Below are 20,550 nucleotides of genomic sequence, written 5' to 3' on the forward strand. Positions count from 1 at the left end.
TGAGAAAGTGTTCCCTTGGAGACAGTCTGGAGAGAATTCCCAGGTGGAGGCAGGGATCCTTTTTCTGTAGTCCAAGTATGTATGCTTTGGATTAGTAGGTAACAAAATTATGGTAGAACTGCAAACTTACAGAAACTTTAAACAAAGCTATGTATCTATCAAAATAATGCCTGCATTTTGAGGAACATGTAAAATTAACAATTAGCTGGCATTTGTGAGGTTAATATTAAATCATTCTTGAGCCAAAGCTCATGAACCTCTCCAGGTAGTTACTCCCCAGCATTTTTCTTAATGCTTCATGAATGATATCTACTTATGCAGTAAGGCTCTTGTCCCAGATAAGTTTTTCCTTGATTTGGACTTCCTTCAGAAACTTGAACTTGACAATATCCATTGCTTTTCGAAATAGAGAACCTTCCAATCATTTCATCTCCATTCAAATTTGAGGATAGTAAGTACCAATAATCCTGGCATAACCCTCTATAAATAATTCAAGAGACACACTCAATTCTTCATGGGAACATGTAAAATAGTTAAGATTAATCTAGTAATCAAAGCTATGATTAACAATCACATGTTTCAGAGAATAACTAAGAATGAAAAGAAAACACAAAACTATCCATCTTTTGTTCCTTGGCATGATCCTTTTGTGAGTATTTGCCTACTATACATAAGTAGATTGAGGCTTGTAATCAATCTTCTATAACAGAAATATTTATAATGATTAAGAGAAAGCTACCTAGAATGAAAAACGTCCATGAACAATGTGTTATAAGAACTTACATTGGAATTGGAATGGTATAGATTGCTGTCCTACGAGTTCGAATCTCCAAGACGTCTCTAGGCTGTTGTACTTCCTTCCGCTCTTGATTATAAAATCTGTACTTCTAGACCACATCACTCAGCTTTCCACTTGTGACTCTTTCTTACACATATTCAAATAATTTCCTGACTGCTTTAGCACCCATGTCTGTTTTCATTTTTCCCCCCTCCATCAAAATGCTACTGCTATCTTAAGGAAATGCATTGTCTTTGTTCTGCCACAGATGGCAGCTTGCCTCTTCAGTTCTCTGGTCTCATCTCCACTCAACTCAACCTCAAATCCCATAGTCACATCTGGGCCTTGTCATCACTACGAGGCACTTGGAATGAAGATGGAGATGACTAAGAGCACTGCTCTCTTCCTCCCCCAGATCCCACATTCGTGTTTGCATGGAGAAGTCCCATTGCTTTTTCTAACTCAGAAGCTTGATAACTTTATTTACTAGATTGTGATCATTTTTCATTTCTTTACTCTGTGCCTTGGCTCGCTTATCAATCACTCTTGTGTTAGTACCTTATTTCTCCCACATAGCTGAGCTTATTTTCTATCACTCTGCCAAACCCCAACCTTGGATCAGGAAAAGCAGTCCATCATTTCTGTGCTCCAACAGAACTATTGGAGGAAGTCACAGATCAATGGAAGGTGGTAACTGTACACCTTCAAGAGGTCTAGCAGTGCCCAACCACAGGCTTCCCAGGGATTCTTGGATCATTCCTGCATTCTCTGATAGTGTTTCTTCAATGATGTGTGGAAATGTCTTTGTTGTTCCTTCTGCCTTCCCAATCCTTCATTCTCCTAGATCTTTCAGTTTCCTGCTGCAGTGGAGTAAATAATAACCCACGCATAACTATACCAACACTGGCAGCTGACAAATGATTATAACTGTTTCACTGGCTTAAGAATAACTGAGTTTCCCCAGGATTATTTGTGTGATACTGAGTTTGGAACTATCTGTTGGGCTACTCAGTGTGTATACAATGAGGCAAGATCTGTCCTCCCTCCAGAATCTATCAGTAGTCCATAGTTAAGCAGGAAAGGGTAGGGTTTTGTAAACACATTGCCAAACTATGATTTAGTGTTTGTGTGTTCTTTGGAATTGTTTAATACTTTTGTTGTTGTTTTGGATACTGAGCAACATTTTTATTGTATTCACCCTTTTTATATTAAGGGCTTCACAGAAACTGGACAAAATTTTAGACTTTTTTTCATATTCTAAGCAAAGTCAGAAAAGAATACCCAATATTTGAGACAGTCCATGGATTAAGCAATGCAGTTAAACTTGAGCAAGTTTCTCTGAGGATTAAACAAAGTGTTGATATTGTTCAAGGGAATATTTCTATGTCGTGTTGAGTGGGTCAAGGGACAATCTTGTTGTAAGGAATACAAGTGGTCACTGTATGGTTTCCATTGCAGAGACAGCCTTTCACACTGTATGGAAATAGGGCCCTTTTAGGTCAGTCTCTGGCTCAGTGACCATTTCCCTGTCTTCACTAAAGCATAAATGTCCTCACTTAAGATAAATGAGAACACAGCTGATTCTGGAGTCATTTCTTAGGCCATGTGCACTGGCTTCAAGTCCTCATCTCCACTTGGAAACAGACTTTTGGCTTTAGTTAAGCAAAGCAGCCCCTCCTGGCTTCTAACCTGCTGCTTCTTAGTCAGAAGGTCCAACCCAGCTGCTTCCCTGATCACTTCCAATGCTCAACACCTTGGAACAGCAGATGATGATTTTATCATCACCAAATGCTTCTGAAAACCCAGAGAATCATGGCACTGATAGAAATTAAGATAGCCAGTGGCATAGAATAAAGCTATCGGTAGTGTTATTGAAGTTATTGACATGTTGGAATCCAACCCACGTGTCTCTTGTTGCATGAATGGCTACAAGGCACACTCTATGTTTGTACTTACTTATGCAGTGAAATTCTTAAGAAAAAGATAAGCTTTAGAATATGCCTAGTAACAGCTCATCTCCATTTCTTAAGAAATTATTATCTCCCCAATTAATTATAAGTATCCAGGACATGGGTCTTTATTTCCAAATTAAATTGAAAACCAAGGTAGAGATTCAGGTATTTCACACTTAACAAATCGGAGTTTTTTGTGAGCAGACTTTGTGGTAAATTGTCAAATTAAAAAAAATAGCTCTGGCAATCTGCATTCTTTGTGTATTTTTGAAAATAACTTATTGGTCAATGTGATGTTGAATGTTGGCTTTAAAAGAGTGAGCTGTCTACTTATATTGAATTGTGAAAACAGATTAAAATGATAATGTAAAGTGCCAGGCTTGTTTTAGCATTAAAAATATCTTATTGGCCTGTGGCCAAAATATTTGCCTCCCCAATGTCATCTTTAGAAAAATTTTTTAAATCCACTGTGATTGCTTTTCCCTCCTCTTGACTCCCAGCAGGCTAAAGCAGACCTCACATAGTCTCAGGCAGATGTAGACGGAGTAACTGCTCATTATCAATCAACGAGCACAAACAAGCTGAAGACTGCTAGGTTCCCTCTGTTAGAGGTGGACAGCGTTACGGCCCAAAGAGTTTATTATTCTGGGACTCAGATTGTCAAAGCCATTTGATTTTGACTTGCACAGTAGCCACAAAGGTTAAATTGAGGTTAAGTCTCTCAAACAAAATGGAAGTAATTAAATAGTTAAATAATGCTATTTCTTTTTTGGCTTTTAACCCAAAGGATTTTCCCAACAAGATATTAATGGAACCAAAATGTAAAGTTTTCAATATGTCTGAGTTAGGGATACATAAAAAATTATTTTGAGGCTGATCCTATATTATTACAGCTCAATTAAAAAGTATAACCACACTAGTATGTTTTTATATATCAGAGGAGTAACAGATCATAAGAATTCTCATTTGTAACAAGATACTAGAGCCATTCCGCAAACTATAATTTATGATTAAATTGGAAATGCATTTAATTTAAATGTGAGAAATTAGAAAAAAAAGCCAGTCATGGAGTAAAAAAAAAACATGATGTAGAGTAATATATAAGCATAAACTAAATTTTTAATCTATTTATTTTCGTGTGTGTATGCATACTTGTGAGTGTATTTGTATAGTATGTATATAGCAGGGGTATGCACCCTCATGTTGTGCTTGTACAGGCCAGAGGTTGATGGCCATTTGTTTCACCATCTTATCATTCTTGGACATCCAATGCTTCACCAACTGTTTTCTATCTCTGCAACTCCATAAGACAATTTTTTAGTGATAATTTTTACACTCCTTATTTCATTTGAATGCAGAGGTCATTGTGTAAATTAGAAGAATCCTTGACAAATTTTAAAACAAGAACATGAAGATAAAGACATTATGTGATTCACCCAGGACCACATATTTAATGAGTTGGATTCAGATTAAAATCCATTTGTAATTTTATATATTGCAGATAAGACATGGGATTGTCTCCTTTTTGGGTCATCGAGTTTTAGTTTTATGTGTAGTAAAATATTATATATATATATGTATATATACATATATATGTATACATATATTAGATTGTGTTCTTAAAAAATAATAGACAGACAGATGGATTAGGTGTTAGTCTTAAAGAATAGTCTTTTATTCCTACAAGCAAAAGTTCAAGCCTAGTATGTCTGCAAAAAAGGGTCTGGTCATCAGCAATAAGAAAACTGAATGTGTTCATTTTGACTACATATATTGACAAAAGAGTACTTAGACATGTTGAATGACAATCAACACAAAAATCCTTCCTTACTAAATTCCTTCTCTATCTTGGTCTTTTTTTACAACTCAAACAAATAGTCTCTGTCTGAGGGTGATCTCAAAGTGGTTCATTGCTGAGGATTGGCGGGAGGGTTGAAGAATGGTGTCTTTAGACATACATTACCTTCTGTGCCCTCCTCAGCGGCAGGAGCTGGGAGGAACACAGACCAGTGGGGAGCCAGAGGCTTGACATCAGACCGGGAGAAAAATTACTGTCTCCTGTGAGGCAGGAAGAGGAGCACTGAGCTGTACAGACTTAGTGTGCATGATGCCTCAAGTCTCCACACATCTAGGTTTATCATCCTGAATCAGGTTAGAGCATGAGCCCCAGATGCCAGACATATATGCCCTTCTCTGATCCAGATCATGCACAAGGGAACCACTGGTCAGTTTGAGGAATAGCCTGTGGTTTTTGTGCCATGACAACTTACTCCCCATTATTGGGCAATTAACTGTCTTAAAATGTCTTAGTCTTAGGTAACTTTATTTGTAGCTTCTCCACATGTAGATGCTCCTAACACTGATACATGTATATGAAGAGAGAAAGAGGGAGAGAGAGAGGGGGAAAGGAGAGGGAGAAGGAGAGGGAGGGAGAGAAAGAGTGAGAGGGAGAGGGAGAGAGAGAGCTTGGAGAAGAAAAACCTTTTAGTACTATAAACAATCATTGCCATGCTGTCTATTGAAATGTCTGAGAAAAGAAAGCTATTTTAACTTTTAAAGATAACTAGGTTAAAATGCAGCTTTTTAACATTGGAAAGAACAAGTAGAGAGAGAGTCCCCAAAGATGCTAATGCAATGTCTACTGACACTCACACAAAGACAAGGAAATTTTCCATCTACGGTGAACTCATTTCCTTGACCACACGCCACAGTCCTCGAACTAAACACTGATTTTACTGCTGCCTTATGGCTCACAGTATCTGCTTCTGAGACCTCTAATACACACACATGATGAGAAAGTATTCTTGTGCTTTCTTAAATGTGCTGCAGTAAATAATTTGAAGTAATTTTAATGATCTTAGTCCGATGAAATATTAGCAAATATTTAAAGAACAAACTAGAAATAATTTGAAGTGGAAGAAGGAATTGGAGGGGAATTGTGATCATCAGAAAAGGAGAAATGAGTATATTTTTCACATTCATTGTTTGCCATTTACTAGAAAACATGAAAAGTTTGTTTTGCATTTTTAAGATTCATTTTTATCTTTTAATAATATGCTTATGTGTGTGGTTAGCAGGGGAAGTACATGCATGTAAGTGTAGGTGTTCAAAGTAGCTGGAAGATTTCGATCCACTGGAGTTGGAATTACAGACTGGTCTGAGCTGAACTTGTACTCAGGAAGAACATTGTGATTCTTAACTGCTGAGCCATGATCCAGCCCCACCCCATGTTTCTTTTTTGAGGTGATAAACAAAGACATATATGTATGTATGTGTATTTGTGGGTGTGTTTATTTTGTGTGTATACCTTATATATGAATTTTTTATTTGCATATTTGTTGATGACAAGGAGAAGACTGTGTTTTATGACAATACAATTGGAGCATGGTCCACCCAAAACTTCCTCTGACATCCACAAAGAAACTCAAGCAATATATATGTGGGTATAGCCCTAAGAGTAAATCAGGCCTCAAGGATCTTGAAGATATAATCAAAAGTCACTGTGTTTACATTGCCGGCACTGAGTCAGCCCCATCTGCCTCTCTGTTTTCTTCTAGGACTACAACTTCCTGTGCAGCACATCTAGGCAACTACCCAGTGGTAAGGTGATAAGAAAGTTGTGGTCTCCTTCCACTTGTTTCTTCAAAGAGATCATTCAAACTCTTGTTTCAAACAGAGGCAGACATTTGTACTACAACTTAGAGATATTTTTCCTCTTATTCTAACTTTTATGATTGCTGGGAAACAAGACTTTTCCTGAGAAGAGTCAATACACACATAGGAAGCCCACAGTGCACCAAAGCACAGATCCCACCAGTTTAGCTTGGTGAACCAATGAGTTTGCTTAGGGATATTTATAGAGTGTAGGCAAGAGGTTACTTACGTGAGCAGAAATGACTCAAGCATCGTGAATTATTCCGGTAAGAGTCTGAATGCTCCAAAGTCTGAGAAAAATGAAGACAGTAGTAGTCTTGCTCAAGGGGCAGTGCTCAACAAGAAGTAAATTATAGGCTGCTTTCCTACACTCTGGCAAAATTGCTTCATTCTGCTTATATCCTGAGAACTTGCATGAGGCTGAATTTAAAAGTAATGGCTAATTTATTTGGTAGAAGAAATTTCAAGGCAGAAATTCTGAAAGGCATATTTATTACTGACTACTCTTAAATGGGAAAAGGTCCAACCACTATGGCAGAAGAAGAAAAACTTATGCAATTTGTCAAGGAAATGTTTGAACAGTTTAAAATTGTGGACACATCTTCTAAAAAGATGCTATAATTAACAAAAGGAAGTTGGTGTTCTCTATCCTGGGGCACTAGAAAGACACTGATGACATAACTGCAACCATCCAAAGCTCCAGCTTCTTAAATGTAAACATTTTCATAGGAAAGAGCCTAAACCTGCAAGGGGTTTCCTGCTCCTAGAAAACAAGATGATTTTTCATAGGCAGCATTCAGAGACTTCTGCATCCGTCATCCCCAGGGTCAAAGGCTGTCTGCATAGATATCAATACTTGGCAACATTATCCAAATGTTACTAATTCTTCTGGTATAAAAGTTACAAGACTTAAGGTATAAGAACTCTTTAACATCTGGACACTGCAACAAAGTTCCAGAGAACTTCTGATGCTAGACTGTATGTGTCTGGATTGAAGTCTCTAAATGGAGTACCTTAGAAGTCACTATATGTCACAGTGAAGGGAAAACCTAAATAGTAGTGGGGAATAAAATATGTCGGGGATGCCAGAGACCTGGAAATCCACAGAGGGAAGCTACAAACACAAAACAGAGCAAGTCCGGGGAAATACTGTGTGGGTTATACATTGTATTGTTGGGATTACCTAATCCCTTTGGAGTCCAAATGACTCCATCAGAATTCCCAGGTAATTGATATGGAGCTCTGGACTTCAGTTTTCCCAGTGGGTTTCCCTTTTTAAGATTTCCTTTGTTATGTATTTATTCCGCTATTGCATAGTGGGAGTACGTTATCTGTTGTTCTTATTTAATTTTATTTTACAGGGGATCACAGTTAAGAGATTGCTTTTAGTTTCAGAAAAGATCTTGAACTTTAAACTCTCTAATACTACCAGGAATAGTAAAGACTATGGGGACTTGTGAAAGTAGACTGAATGTATTTTGTATAATGAGAAGGTCATAAGTTGTCTGGACCAGAGGCTGAATATTAGAGTTTCAATGTAAAATATCCTCCTTAGATTTGTGTGTTTGAACATTTGGTCCCCAGCTGGTGATGCTGTTTGGGAGGGTGGTGCTGTCATTGTAGGGAATCCACACTTGAGGCTTTATAGTTGACCCGACTTTTAATTGTGATTAGCCAACGCCTCCTTTTGTAACCATGTCTTCTCTGCCTGCTGCTCTTCCTTCATGACCAGGATAGGATGAGCCCCTTAAACTTTAACCCGTAATAAACCCTTTCTTCCATAAATTGCCTCTTCTCATGTGTCAGCAGCTCTTCCTTCCTTGTTTTTGTCAGGTCTCAGCAACAAGTAAAATGACTGAAATGGATCTTCATTAACACAGAAAAAAAGAAAAGAGGTTCTTTCTCGATAGAGGAATAGAAGGGATTTGAAGTGGTTTTGATGGAATGCACTAGCCTCGGTGATTGGCTATATGTACTGCAAGTTGATTGAAAATGCTATTGAGGTCTCAATGCCACACATGGACAAACCTTTGTATTGGAGAATGAAGTCAATTATATTAGTCTAATATTTGATCAAGAAGATTAACATAGGCTATATAAAATAAAGGAATTTTCAAGAGGAGATTGAAGTTAAATTTTTGTTTCCATTTCCCCTACAAAAAGAGGCCACAATCATCTGAATCCTAGAAACTAACCACTGAGATGGGAGAACTAAAGAAAAACAGCATTTTGAAAGTTCTGGTAGGATGCTATTCCAGAACTCTACCATAGAAGTGATTGATGGCCACCTTAGGTCAGTACAACTGGGAGCATAGAGGAAGTAGCACCTCATTCAAAACTTCACTTCGTTTGCCTACTGACAAATACGGGATAGACACATCATTAATACAGATATGGTGACCAATAATGAGGCATGTGGGAGGGAGGAAGTTCAAGAGGTCTGATTCTTTAAATCCAAGCAGAGGAGAGGTAATCTTAAAAAACACGGAGCAAAAATGTTTGGAAGAGAAGCTAACAAATTCTCATTTGTACCAACAGAGTTTGCATGACTTCAGGTTTATTTGTGCAGTAAACAGTTGACAGATAGGCCAGTGCCTTTGATGTTTAGGGAACATTTGACAGTCATTCAGGAAGGACAGTGCCTAGAAGGTGGGAGGGAAGTAGATCAGCAATGACTCCTTCGAGTGGAGAGGGGATGAGCTCTGAACAGAAAACCTCAACACAGCCTCTGCTTAGAGGACAGGAAGGAGAAAGCCAATGAAAAAGCCAAGAGTCTGTGACACCGGACACGGTCTGAAGTGCCCCGTTTTAATAACAGCATATCCAGACACATCAGATTCCTTAGAGTTTCTAAGATAATAGAATAGTTGGAGTCCAGAAATGAGATTTCAGCCTGTTTAGAAACAAAATACAGAAAAAAGAGTATGAAAATAATGTACAATATAGTAGTAGAATCAATTATTAATAATAACTTAATAACATTTTACACGCAATTTTTACAGAGAGCATCTGGCACTATCTGATATGTGCTCACATAGACATTCAATGGCATTTAATATGTAAACTTGGTATGTTTTGTTTTACCCAGTAGTAGAGTAAAAATTTCAGGTCACTGTATATCTGCATTTGGTTCTTATCTTCCAGTCCACTTTGATGAAATAATTAACATAAATTAATTATGCAAACTAAAACCAAACATATTTGTAAGCTTTTCTGACAATTGCATTCAAATAAATAGGTGGAAGTGAGATTTAAAGTTTAAAGGATGTACATATTTTTATTATTTTATATAGTAAAGAGACTACAGAAAATTTATAATTATCTACATTCCAAATGAACTGCAGACTGTTTTCCTAGGTCAAATGATTGAAACTAACGGAAAGCCCTCTGTGGTATAGAAGAACTAACAGAAGACTGTGGATCCAGGACAAAGTGAATATGGGCAATGGTTGTTTAAAGGGAAGGTTGACAAGCCTGTCAGAATGTGCCTTCCAAGTAGCACTCTAGACAAGTGTGGTTCATCACCTCCATACTGTACCTGCAGAATCAGGTGGCAGCAAAGTACTAGAGTGTGAGCAGATATTAGTTATTATTTATTGCATTGGACATAATTACATTGCTAATCTTTATAATATTTTCCTAGATTTTAGGAGTTGCAATGGCACATACGCAAACCACAGAGAGTCAGAGAGTAAGGGGCAATAACAAATGCAGAGAATTGGTCATGAAGCTGTTGACTATTAAATACCACAGGGTAAGGATGCAATGAAGTTTGGGATTTGTCTAGAAAACATAAAAAATCATAAGCATTGGACATTATGAGATGAGCAAAGCACATAGATAATAAGAATGGAGGTCTTTGAGTTTGTAAGGTCCAATATAAGCTGGAAGCAATGGTTTAAAGGTTCATTAATGTGAACATTAAAGACCAGTAGAGAGAATGGTGATCAAAGAATATTGTGATTAAAGCAGTCATAAATCAATGAGGAGAAGAGACAAGGTCAATGAAGTGGGAGAGATAAAGGTAAACTGGAGAGCCCTGGCTTAATAGTGTGGATCTGAAGGGGAGCGGTTGTTGATAAGTGAAACCAGGCCCTAAGTAGTAGAGGAATTCTCACTCTTCCTTATGCACTCATTAGAGTGGAGTCTGGGCAGCCTCTCGGGGTCAGTGATGTCAGAACATTTAGGTCTTGGTTCACACAAGGAAGTGAATCATTATTCTAGGAAAAAGTATAGATTGTGAAATTTAAAAATATCTACAGATCCAGACTACTGACAGTAGCAATTCCATTTTGTAAGTGTTCAGAGAATGAGGACAAGATGGATTACTAACTCATTCAACACACTGAAAAAGTTTCTATTGACATATCATATTGTATTATGATTATGTTGTAATCATCAAAACAAGCAATTAAACTCAACTGATCACTGTGGTTTTGCAATTCTTCATCAAAATCTGGTTTGTGTATAGCATCTGTTAAATTCATATGTTAGTAGCAATATTTTAAATTAATTATGAATTAAATATATGCAATTGAATAAACACTAAATGTTTATGGCCTATAAAGGCCTGGAACATCAATGATTGAATATTTTGCATAGCAGAAATTTCTAGAAATACTCTCTGTAAACATATGAAATATAGCACAGGTATTATTTTTAAAGTGCCCTGTCTTTTACAAATTGAAATATGATTTATAAATATTACAAATATAAAATGTAAGGTGAAGCCTCCATACTTTACCAGGAGCACTTGCGAAGTGTGTTAACATTTTAATGTTTTTTAATACATCAGTGTAGTTTCCAAATTGTTTTCAGGGTCTTGATCTGTTTTCAGGATCCTGTTTATGTTCTTTTATTATATTTATTTATATTATTATATTATATTATTATTTCATATTTATTATAATATGAAAAAAATCCTTTGCTGATTTAAATGATACTCATGGTCCAAACACAACTTTTAAGTTTATTTGTTTATTTATTTGTTTGTTTGTTTGTTTTTGGAGACATCTCATGTTACCCAGCGTGACCTTAAACTTCCTCTGTAGTTAAGCCTGGATTAGCCCTTCTGATTCTCCTGCTCCTATCCCCCAAGAGCTGAGATTATAGACATATTGCTCTTTCCCAGAGCTCTATCTATCTATCTATCTATCTATCTATCTATCTATCTATCTATCTATCTATCTATCTATCTATCTATCAATCTATTATAGCCAGACAGGATTTCACCTCCCTCCCATCCTCCCAGTTCCTTCCCCTACCTTCCCTCTACCTCCCGTGCTCCACCCCAATACTCTCCTCCTCCATTTCTATTCAGAAAAAGACAGATTTCTCAAGAATCTCAAAAAAATTGCATATCTTGGCAAAAGTCTGGGGCTGGCCACTCCCACAGTCTCTGAACCACCCTTATCTAACACCTGCCATAGGCAGGACAAACTGTAGGTTGAACATTATGTGGCTAGGTTGGTGTCCCAATTCCTCCACTAGAAGTCCTGCCTGGTCACAGGACTTAGCCAGTTAAGGCTTTGTATCCCCCATTGCTTGGAGTCTTAGTTGGGGTTATCCTCGTAGATTCCTGAGAGTTCCCCTTGCACCAGGTTTCTACATGACCCTGAAATGACCACTCCTTTTCAGTAATTCCTTTGAATACTCTCCCCATCAATCCTACTTCAATCTGATCACTCATGCTCCCATCTCTACCTACCCCCAGACACTAAGTTCAGTAACTAATAAATGAGAACTCATAAAACTAAAAAGCTTCTGTAAGGCAAAGGACACCATCGATGTGACAAGACTGAAACTTATACAATGGGAAAAGATCTTTACCAAACCCACATCTGACTGAGGACTGATTTCCAAAATATGTGAAGAACTCAATAAAGTAGATATCAAACAAACAAACAAAAATAATCCAATTAAAATGGGTATAGATATAAACAGAATTCTCAACAGAAGAATCTGAAATGGCCAAAAAGCAATTACAGAAATGTTCAACATCCTTAGCCATCAAGGAAATGCAAATCAAAATGACTAAGAGATTCCATCTTACACAGGTCAGAATGGCTAAGGTCTAAAACACAAATGAAAGATCATGCTAGAGAGGATGTGGAGCAAGGGAAACACTCCTCCATTTCTGGTGGGAGTACAAACTTGTACAGCAAATTTGAAAATCAGTATGGTGGTTTTTCATAAAATTGAGAATTGATCTACCTCAAGACCCAGCTATAACTACTCTTAGGCATACACACAGGGTTGCCAAATCACACAACAAGGACACTTGCTCAATTCTGAGTAGCTTTATTCATAATAGTCAGAACCTGCAAACAACCTAGATGCCTATCAGTCAAAGAATGGATTAAGAAAAATGTGGTATTCTTACATAATGGAGTATCACTCAGCTATTAAAAATAATGATCATGAAATTGGCAGGCAAATGGATGGAACTAGAAAAAAATCATCTTGAGTGAAGTAACCCAGCCCCTAAAAACAAACTTAGTATGTATTCACTCATAAGTAGATATTAGCTGTAAAATTTAGTCATGCTGCAATCCACAGACCAAGGGAGACTAGAAAACAAGGAGGATTCAAGGACAGATGCCTGCATCTCCCTTGGAAGAGGAAATAGATGTCAATTTTCATTGATTATTATAAGAAAAATTGCTAATGAAAATTCTATATTAAATTTTATATGGAGAATATTATGTAGTTGATAACCTGTAGGCCCTTAATCCTCATAACTCATAAAAACTCTAAAAAACTTTTGCTATGAAACCTGAGGAACATAATGTTACTTTTAGTTTCTCTTTGTGTGGTCCTAGCTGTTTTGGAACTCATTGGGTAGACCAGGCTGGTCTTGAAATCATGGACATCTACTGGTCTCTACCTCCTGAATACTGTTATTAAAGGTGTGCACTGACACTGCCTGACAAATCAAACTATTTTTTAAATCATGTTTTATATTTTTCCCGTTTTTGATATGAATTTAACTGGGTAGGTAATGTCTTCGGTTGTGCTACAAGTGTGTGGATATTCACTAAAATACCCAGAACCTACATAAATCCTAATGTAGTAAAACACATCTATAGTCCCATAAGTACTATGATGAGCTTAAGATGGGGACAGGAGAATTCTCAGAAACTCTTATAACTCCTGGCCTGGTTTGCACAGTTCTGAATAACAAAGAGACCCTGTCAAATAGGTAGAACCTGAGCACCAACATCCTACATTCTTCTGTGGCCTTCACTGACATTTTTGTCTACACACACACACACACACACACACACACACACACACCACACTTGTCTGTGTTTTGCTAGAATATTAGAATGAATTGTTACCAAAATAGTAAACATACTAAGAAAATATACATTCCAGGCTACTTGATGTGTTCATTTTCATTAAAGAAAAGCAAGTAAAAAATTTAGATGAAATGAGAAAAAATAACATGATTAATAAATATGATGTTGCTCTGACCTTTTGTCTTGCTTACTTCTTTCACTTAAGAAATCACCTTTGGAAAACTGAGTAAAGTTACAGAAAAGTGAGAAAAAAGAGTTGAAGAACTACAAAGACAAATTTTATCTTAATTAATTGCCAGTGTCTAGAATTAAAAAGATATTATTAATTTGTTGTCTTTCTCTTACTATGAAGAAGTAAGTGACTCGAAAATATCACCTATCAAGTAGTCTGTCCACAAAAGAAGGCCAAGAAGAGGCAGCACTCAGAAGAGTGAAGATGACTAAATATTTGTCAAACAGGAATCAGTGTTTGTGCAAAGCATTCTTTTGCATTTATAGAGACTTGGAAACAATTCAAGGAAACGAATGAAATTAGAAGTGAAATGCAAACTGGGTTTTGTAAGAGAATATAAAGAGCAAGCCAAATTTTACTCAGAAAAGTTATTGAAAATTGAATACAATGTTTTCTTAGGTGCTATGGTTGTAGTGAAGAACCTATCAAAAGAGTTGAACTCAAGAATGCAAGGCTGGGACTGTAGCAGTCACAAAGGGGAGGTGATGGATGTCATTTCATCATCAAGGGTAGCTTCTTAAATTTGTTGTGCAACTCTTTTGTATCCTCAAAGTGCGCACTCTTGCTCTTTCTGTCTCTCTTTCTCTCTCTCATAAGTGTGTGACTAAATAATCTATCAGTCAGAGATGTATTAAAATCTTCTTTCATGTATATTTATATTTTTATCTAGGAAAAGAGAATTTTTAAAATAAACTTTTAGTTTAGAAAAGTTTTCAAAAATGTTAAATACAACAAACTAAACATTTTATTTGATGTAGTTTTTCTGAAGAGGCACTTTTAAACTTAAGGAAATTGTGTCAGGTATATGTAAGGTTACAAAAGTTTCTTTTAATTTGATTAATCGTGTGTATGTGCATATATGTATGTGTATGTACATACATACATGCACATATACATACATACGTTCATGCATACATACATACAAAATTGTTTTAATCCTTTAGTTTCCATTGTACACCTCTGACTTTTGGTGTTCTTTTAAGAATCAGGATTAGGAACTAAGGAACCAAGGCTGAATCTGTGACATAGTTTCAGGGAAGGGCATTTTTCCATGTCCCTATTGAAAGAATCACTTTGCAGCCTTTGAGGTGGTTTCCTATGTCAGTTACACAGACCTAAGCTTTGTCTCCTGTCCCCTTGCATTAATCTCATAAAAACATGTTCCTTTTGTACAAGGCTATCATTAGGGTGGTGACTTAACAGTGATTCAGGCTTTAAAGCCCTTACTGAGTTAGAAGGTTTCTCTTGTTATTAGCAAGATGCTAAAATCAGATTTATATCCCTGAATATTTAGCTTATTTTTAGTAGTGCAATAAGGAAGAGAATGTATCATTTAATTTTAAAGTTTTAGGATTGTATTTCACTTTATTTATGTTTTGTACTCCCAGAAAATTATCTTCAAAGATCTTTTCTTTGCTCTGATCTCCTTCTACTCAATGGTGACTCACGGTCTCCGGTTGTCTGTTTAACCTCATATATTCTTATTCCAGGCCTATATGATGCACTGCTATGAGACTTTCATCTGTTGGTTTTCTCTCCTACGTTCGTAAGCTGTGGGTGGACACATATTTATTCAAGAATCACAATGACTCAGAAACTGTGTTAGGTACTAAGACAACTAAGAAATTAAACAACCAAGGCACATTTCCTGTGGTCAGGATAGACACACAATAACTTAGGCCATGTACTTGAAATGAGACATTCTGCTACAATAATGCACAGATAGATAGAAGACAGATAGATAGATAGATAGACAGACGGACAGACACATGCATAGATGGATAGATGATAGATGGATAGAAGATATATACATGTATATATGTATGTAGGTAGGTTCCAAGGTTGCTGGAATTCATTTGGGGACGTGAGAAGAGAGGCAGAATGAGATGAGGTGGGTTTTAAAAGTATGATTAACCTCTCAGAAAAAGGAACATGGCATTTCAGACAGCACAATCCAGTTATGCGTAAAAGTAGTAGATGCATGACTTAGATAACTGAGGGGATAACTGAGCTTTCAAGGTTATTATGTCCATTGGGGAAAAGTAAAAAGAATGATAATAATGAATTTAACTTGCCCTTGGCAAAGGTGAATTTTGTGGAAAACATTAAGTAGTTATTATTGCTAAAGGGAGAAATATAGGTTTTGGTGGTCAAAGTAGCAGTATTGACAAGGGCTATTAAGTTGTATATATGTGTACTATCATATATGTAATAGATGAACCTGGAAATAAGGTGAAAACTTGTTCTTTTTTTTTTTTGAGACAGGGTTTCTCTGTATTGTTTCGGAAGCTGTCTGGAACTCGCTTTGTAGACCAGGCTGGCCTCGAACTCACAGAGATCTGCATGCCTCTGCCTCCCAAGTGCTGGGATTAAAGGTATGCACCACCAATGCCCAGATGAAATCTTGGCCTTACAAGTTCATTAAACTGGAGACAAATGTAGGCCAGCAGTAGAGAACTCTCTTGGTATTTCATGACCCAAGTTGATCTTTAGCACCAAAAATAAAAAGAAAGAAAGACAAACGTAGCTTTTTTTGGTAAAAAGGACATTGTAGACAAGAGCGAGGTTGCCTGAAAGGAATGGATGTAAATTCATAGGTAAAGATGGCCTTTTGAATGGAAGAAGCTGCTCTTCACTGCATTGTGTTTCTTTTCCAGAGAAACAACACATAAAAATATCCAAAACATCAAGATACTGAATTTAAAGAAAAAAACTTAAAATACAGGGGAATTAATATTATTTCACTTTGTATTCATATTTTATATGATTGAAATGAATACTTTTATACTACAAGACTCAGGATAAATTGTATTTCTTTGTTACTATTTTAAAGAAAACCTTAAGTTAAGGACTAGCATTGATATAATCACACAGGAGTTGAAGGCATTGCAAGTTTATAGAAACACAAGATTCTGTAATGGACATCACAAAGAAACAAAGCATTTTAAGAGATTCTGTCTGGAAACTGACCTCTGTCATTATGACATTATATGTAATTAGCAACTGAGGATTATTGATTGAAAACTTTCTGGAGGGAAAACAAATGGCTATGTGAGCACATAACTATTGTTTCATTGGAGAGGAAGAGTAATGGAGATGAAGTCCTTACTGTAAGTTTCTTCTTTTTAAATTTTAGTTATTTTTAATTAAAAAAAAGCTTACAACTTCTCACGGCCAATCAGCACTTGAATTCTTTGCCTTTATTTTCATGTGAAAATGATACTATTCAAAAAGACATGAGAAAAATATGAATTTTTGCCAAATTCAATTCGGGATTTTTATGCAATTTTGTAACTATATCCACATGTCCCCCACCATTTTAAATGTGGTGACAGTTACGAAGGCCATTCAAAGCACTGGGGGGAAGCTGAAGAAACAAAGCAATCCACACACAGCACACCCAGTGTGCCTAGCTGTCAAGGGCGGGGGGGGTTGGAACAGCTGGTGCGAGCATGGTGGGTAACCTGAGGAGTTTCGAAACAGGACTCTTGACAAAGGTGTGGAAGAGAGCAGGAAGTCCACATGGAGCGGTGCTATTTTCCAGGGCCATCACCAGTCCCAGGACTAAAACATATCTGGGAGAAGTGTTTACCGAATGTGGAAAAGTGTTTACAGAACACGGAAAAGAAGGCAGCCAGCCTATAAAACCCTCCAGGGATAAGACCAGGGAAATAAACATGGACCCTTACTCTTCCCCCCCGGTCTGATCCAATGCCTGTTGTCAGCACGCTCCTAACAGAATACAGGGCATCCAATTGCATTCTTTTTTTTTTTTTTTTCTTTTTTCTTTTTTTTTGGTTTTTAGAGACAGGGTTTTTCTGTATTGTTTTGGAGGCTGTCCTGGAACTCGCTTTGTAGACCAGGCTGGCCTTGAACTCACAGAGATCCGCCTGCCTCTGCCTCCCAAGTACTGGGATTAAAGGCGAGAGCCACCAATGCCCAGCTTTCCAATTGCATTTTTATCTATGTACTTAGGCACGCTAACACAAGAAGAAAGGAGAGGGGACATGATGTTTGGGTAGAAACTATTGTGTTCATTTTTATATATGAACAAAAGAATAACATTTTAATAAAAATGGTTATGTTTCTTAATAGTGCTAATCAACAAATAAACATTTAAATGTTAGTTTAATTGGGTAAGGCAATTCACCCTCTTAAGGTCCCCAAAACCTAGGTCATGCTGAACAAAAATCTGATATTTCTCAGCAATAAGATGTTCACTCTGTTGCTCAGTTCCCAATCTTCACAGTTTGCACGTCTATTAGTTCTAGCTCTGATAATTTATTACATTATACTTACTGTACTGTGGTGTCTTCACTGCACCATTTTGGGGCACATCTACAGGGTCGGTTCTCTGCATTTAGCTGATCCCAGCCACAGCTTGCCATTTTCAAAGCACTAAAGCCTAGTGCTAGGTTTATATTAAGAGTTGTCTTCTCTAGTCACTGACCCTTTTTAGTGCTAATTGTATGCAAGCTTTCAGCTACTCTCTGTACACACATAGGACCTACTGGTCCCTAGTAGCTAAACAGGGAGAAATTGCTAGAAAAGGAGAATTTCAAACTGGTAAAAATAGACATGCTACTATGGCAGTTCCGCAGTAAATGTATTTTGTATTTTTAAGCAGAATCTTCTATTTTGATTAAATCATATACCATAGGTGGATCTGTCCAGTAAGAAAACAATTCCCAACCCTCTCCTAATGCCATTACAGTGAATGTAAGACAGGACGCTCACTGAAAAATTGCTGTCCTATCTTTGATATGGAAATTTAGTTTTCAGGAGGAAATTTAAATTAATAAAATAGACTTGCTGTATCAGAGTTCAACTAATAAACCAAGGAATGCATTACTTTCCAGGCAAGTGTTCCATTGCAATTCATTTTGTTTGGTTTTTCAGTTGTTACATAAAACACAATTAAAGCTAAAATGTATTTTTTGGCTTCTCTGTTATTCAAGAAATCAGAGGGCAAACAAAATGGCCTCTGTCCAAGATTGCAAGTCTTGCCTGCTTTTCCTTTGAAGACTTATCTGTGGAGGCTTTAGTGTATGAAAAGGAACATCTAGAATCACCACTGCAGTTTCTGCTCTGATGCCAAACCGTCTCATGTACTTTCACATGCTTGCTCCACGTGTGTAAATCCATAACTAGGATCCTTTAGTAATTAACCTAGTAGAGATAAATGCCCCTACTTTCCTAGTCTCTCTGACTACAAAGAATAAAGTTCAAGCAACAAACAAATAATTAGGGCTGAACCAATGATGCATGCTTAATGCACAGGGGATTTAATGGCATCTCTGTAATTACAGACAATGATAACTACCTATAAATCTTCATTTCCCAAATGCCACAGCCATTAGGAATTGAATGATGTGTAATTTGTACTAGATTTTTTAAAGGACCTTTAGCCAAAATCATCTTGCCTTTAAACATTGGCTATAATAGATCCAACCCAAGAAGTTTAATAAGATCATGCTTGTATTTATTTTACTACTACCATGACTTGGGATATAAATCTTTGCCAAATTATTGCAGGATTTCTTTCCTAAAAGTTAAATTTATCTTACTCAACAATATTAAAAAATCTTTGTTGCTCTAGTGGGCAATAAGACACATTGAAAATACAGTTATAGAAAAAATTTTCTCATATGAACATTCTTCTTTACAACTTCATTATTATAACTTAATGTAATTTATTCTTACAATTTTATTGCACAGAAGTTTTCAGTAATTCAAAATTTCTATGGAAGTTTTGGAAATATGGGTTCTCCATGCCTGTTTTTGTATACTTTACAGACATTGCTTATACATTTAAAGTCATTTTACTAATAGACCTTCTCATAGGAGAGTCTATAACAAACGTGTGATTTTTGACACCTTTGCTTTTCCTAACAGCAACGTTCTGAATTTATGTTCCCTCCTTTCAATCTCACTCTCTAGGGACAGTGACAACAGAAATTCTCATTTCAGGTTAATTTCAGACCCTTTCCTGCTTGAATACCGAGGAAGCGCCAATATTTAGGCATAAATGGTTTTTACTTTGGTCTCATTTGAAGATGATATAACACCATTCTTAATCCCCCCTCTCCACTAGACTCTACCTTGTATACAATATGCATATTGGAATTGAATAAGATACATTTCTGTATGGCTTCCCATGGTACTCTCGGGAAACTTGCCACATAGCCAACTAATAAATAAGAATGTTTAAACTTGGCATCCGTGACTGTTTAAGTGCTTCTCAGAAACTAACCCATTAATCCTGGTGCAACTGCTCGTAAAGTAGACAGCGCATCAGCTCGTCTGTGCCGCTTTCTTCTGTCTGTTATCACACTCCATAAGCTCAGGATTCTTCTACACTGTTATGTCCACATCCTTCTGGAAACATCTGCAGCTGGCTGCACTGAAGGGAGAGCTTGCCATTCCTGTGCAATCCTGTGCTACTCTCACGTGTTGTACCATGCAGCACCCTAAACATTGCTGGGGATGTTTAGATGGCTAGGAACATGTTGGCTACATTGTATGAGCTGGTGAAACAGTCCCTCTGTCTGATAAACAGAACTTCCTTACTTGTGAAGGGAATTCCATTCCTTGTTCTGCACTCACTGTTTCTCTTTCTCTGCTATAAAAGAG

At 36.9% G+C, this 20,550-nt stretch overlaps 1 protein-coding gene across 6 annotated transcripts in view; it reads left to right on the forward strand.

Annotated features, from left to right (window-relative positions):
• Sema3a (semaphorin 3A) overlaps window positions 1–20,550 on the forward strand; it is a 454,628-nt gene that overhangs the window by 213,218 nt on the left and 220,860 nt on the right. Inside the window, exon 4 of one of the 6 annotated variants that reach the window (XM_040728503.1) lies at window positions 6,288–6,330. The exons of the other annotated variants lie outside the window; for them this stretch is intronic. The gene's annotated coding sequence lies outside the window, so the exon portion shown is untranslated. The remainder of the gene's footprint in view (window positions 1–6,287; window positions 6,331–20,550) is intronic. 6 annotated transcript variants of the gene reach the window in all.

Source organism: Mesocricetus auratus, unplaced genomic scaffold (assembly GCF_017639785.1).
Source record: "Mesocricetus auratus isolate SY011 unplaced genomic scaffold, BCM_Maur_2.0 Super-Scaffold_100019, whole genome shotgun sequence".
Classification (NCBI taxonomy): domain Eukaryota; kingdom Metazoa; phylum Chordata; class Mammalia; order Rodentia; family Cricetidae; genus Mesocricetus; species Mesocricetus auratus.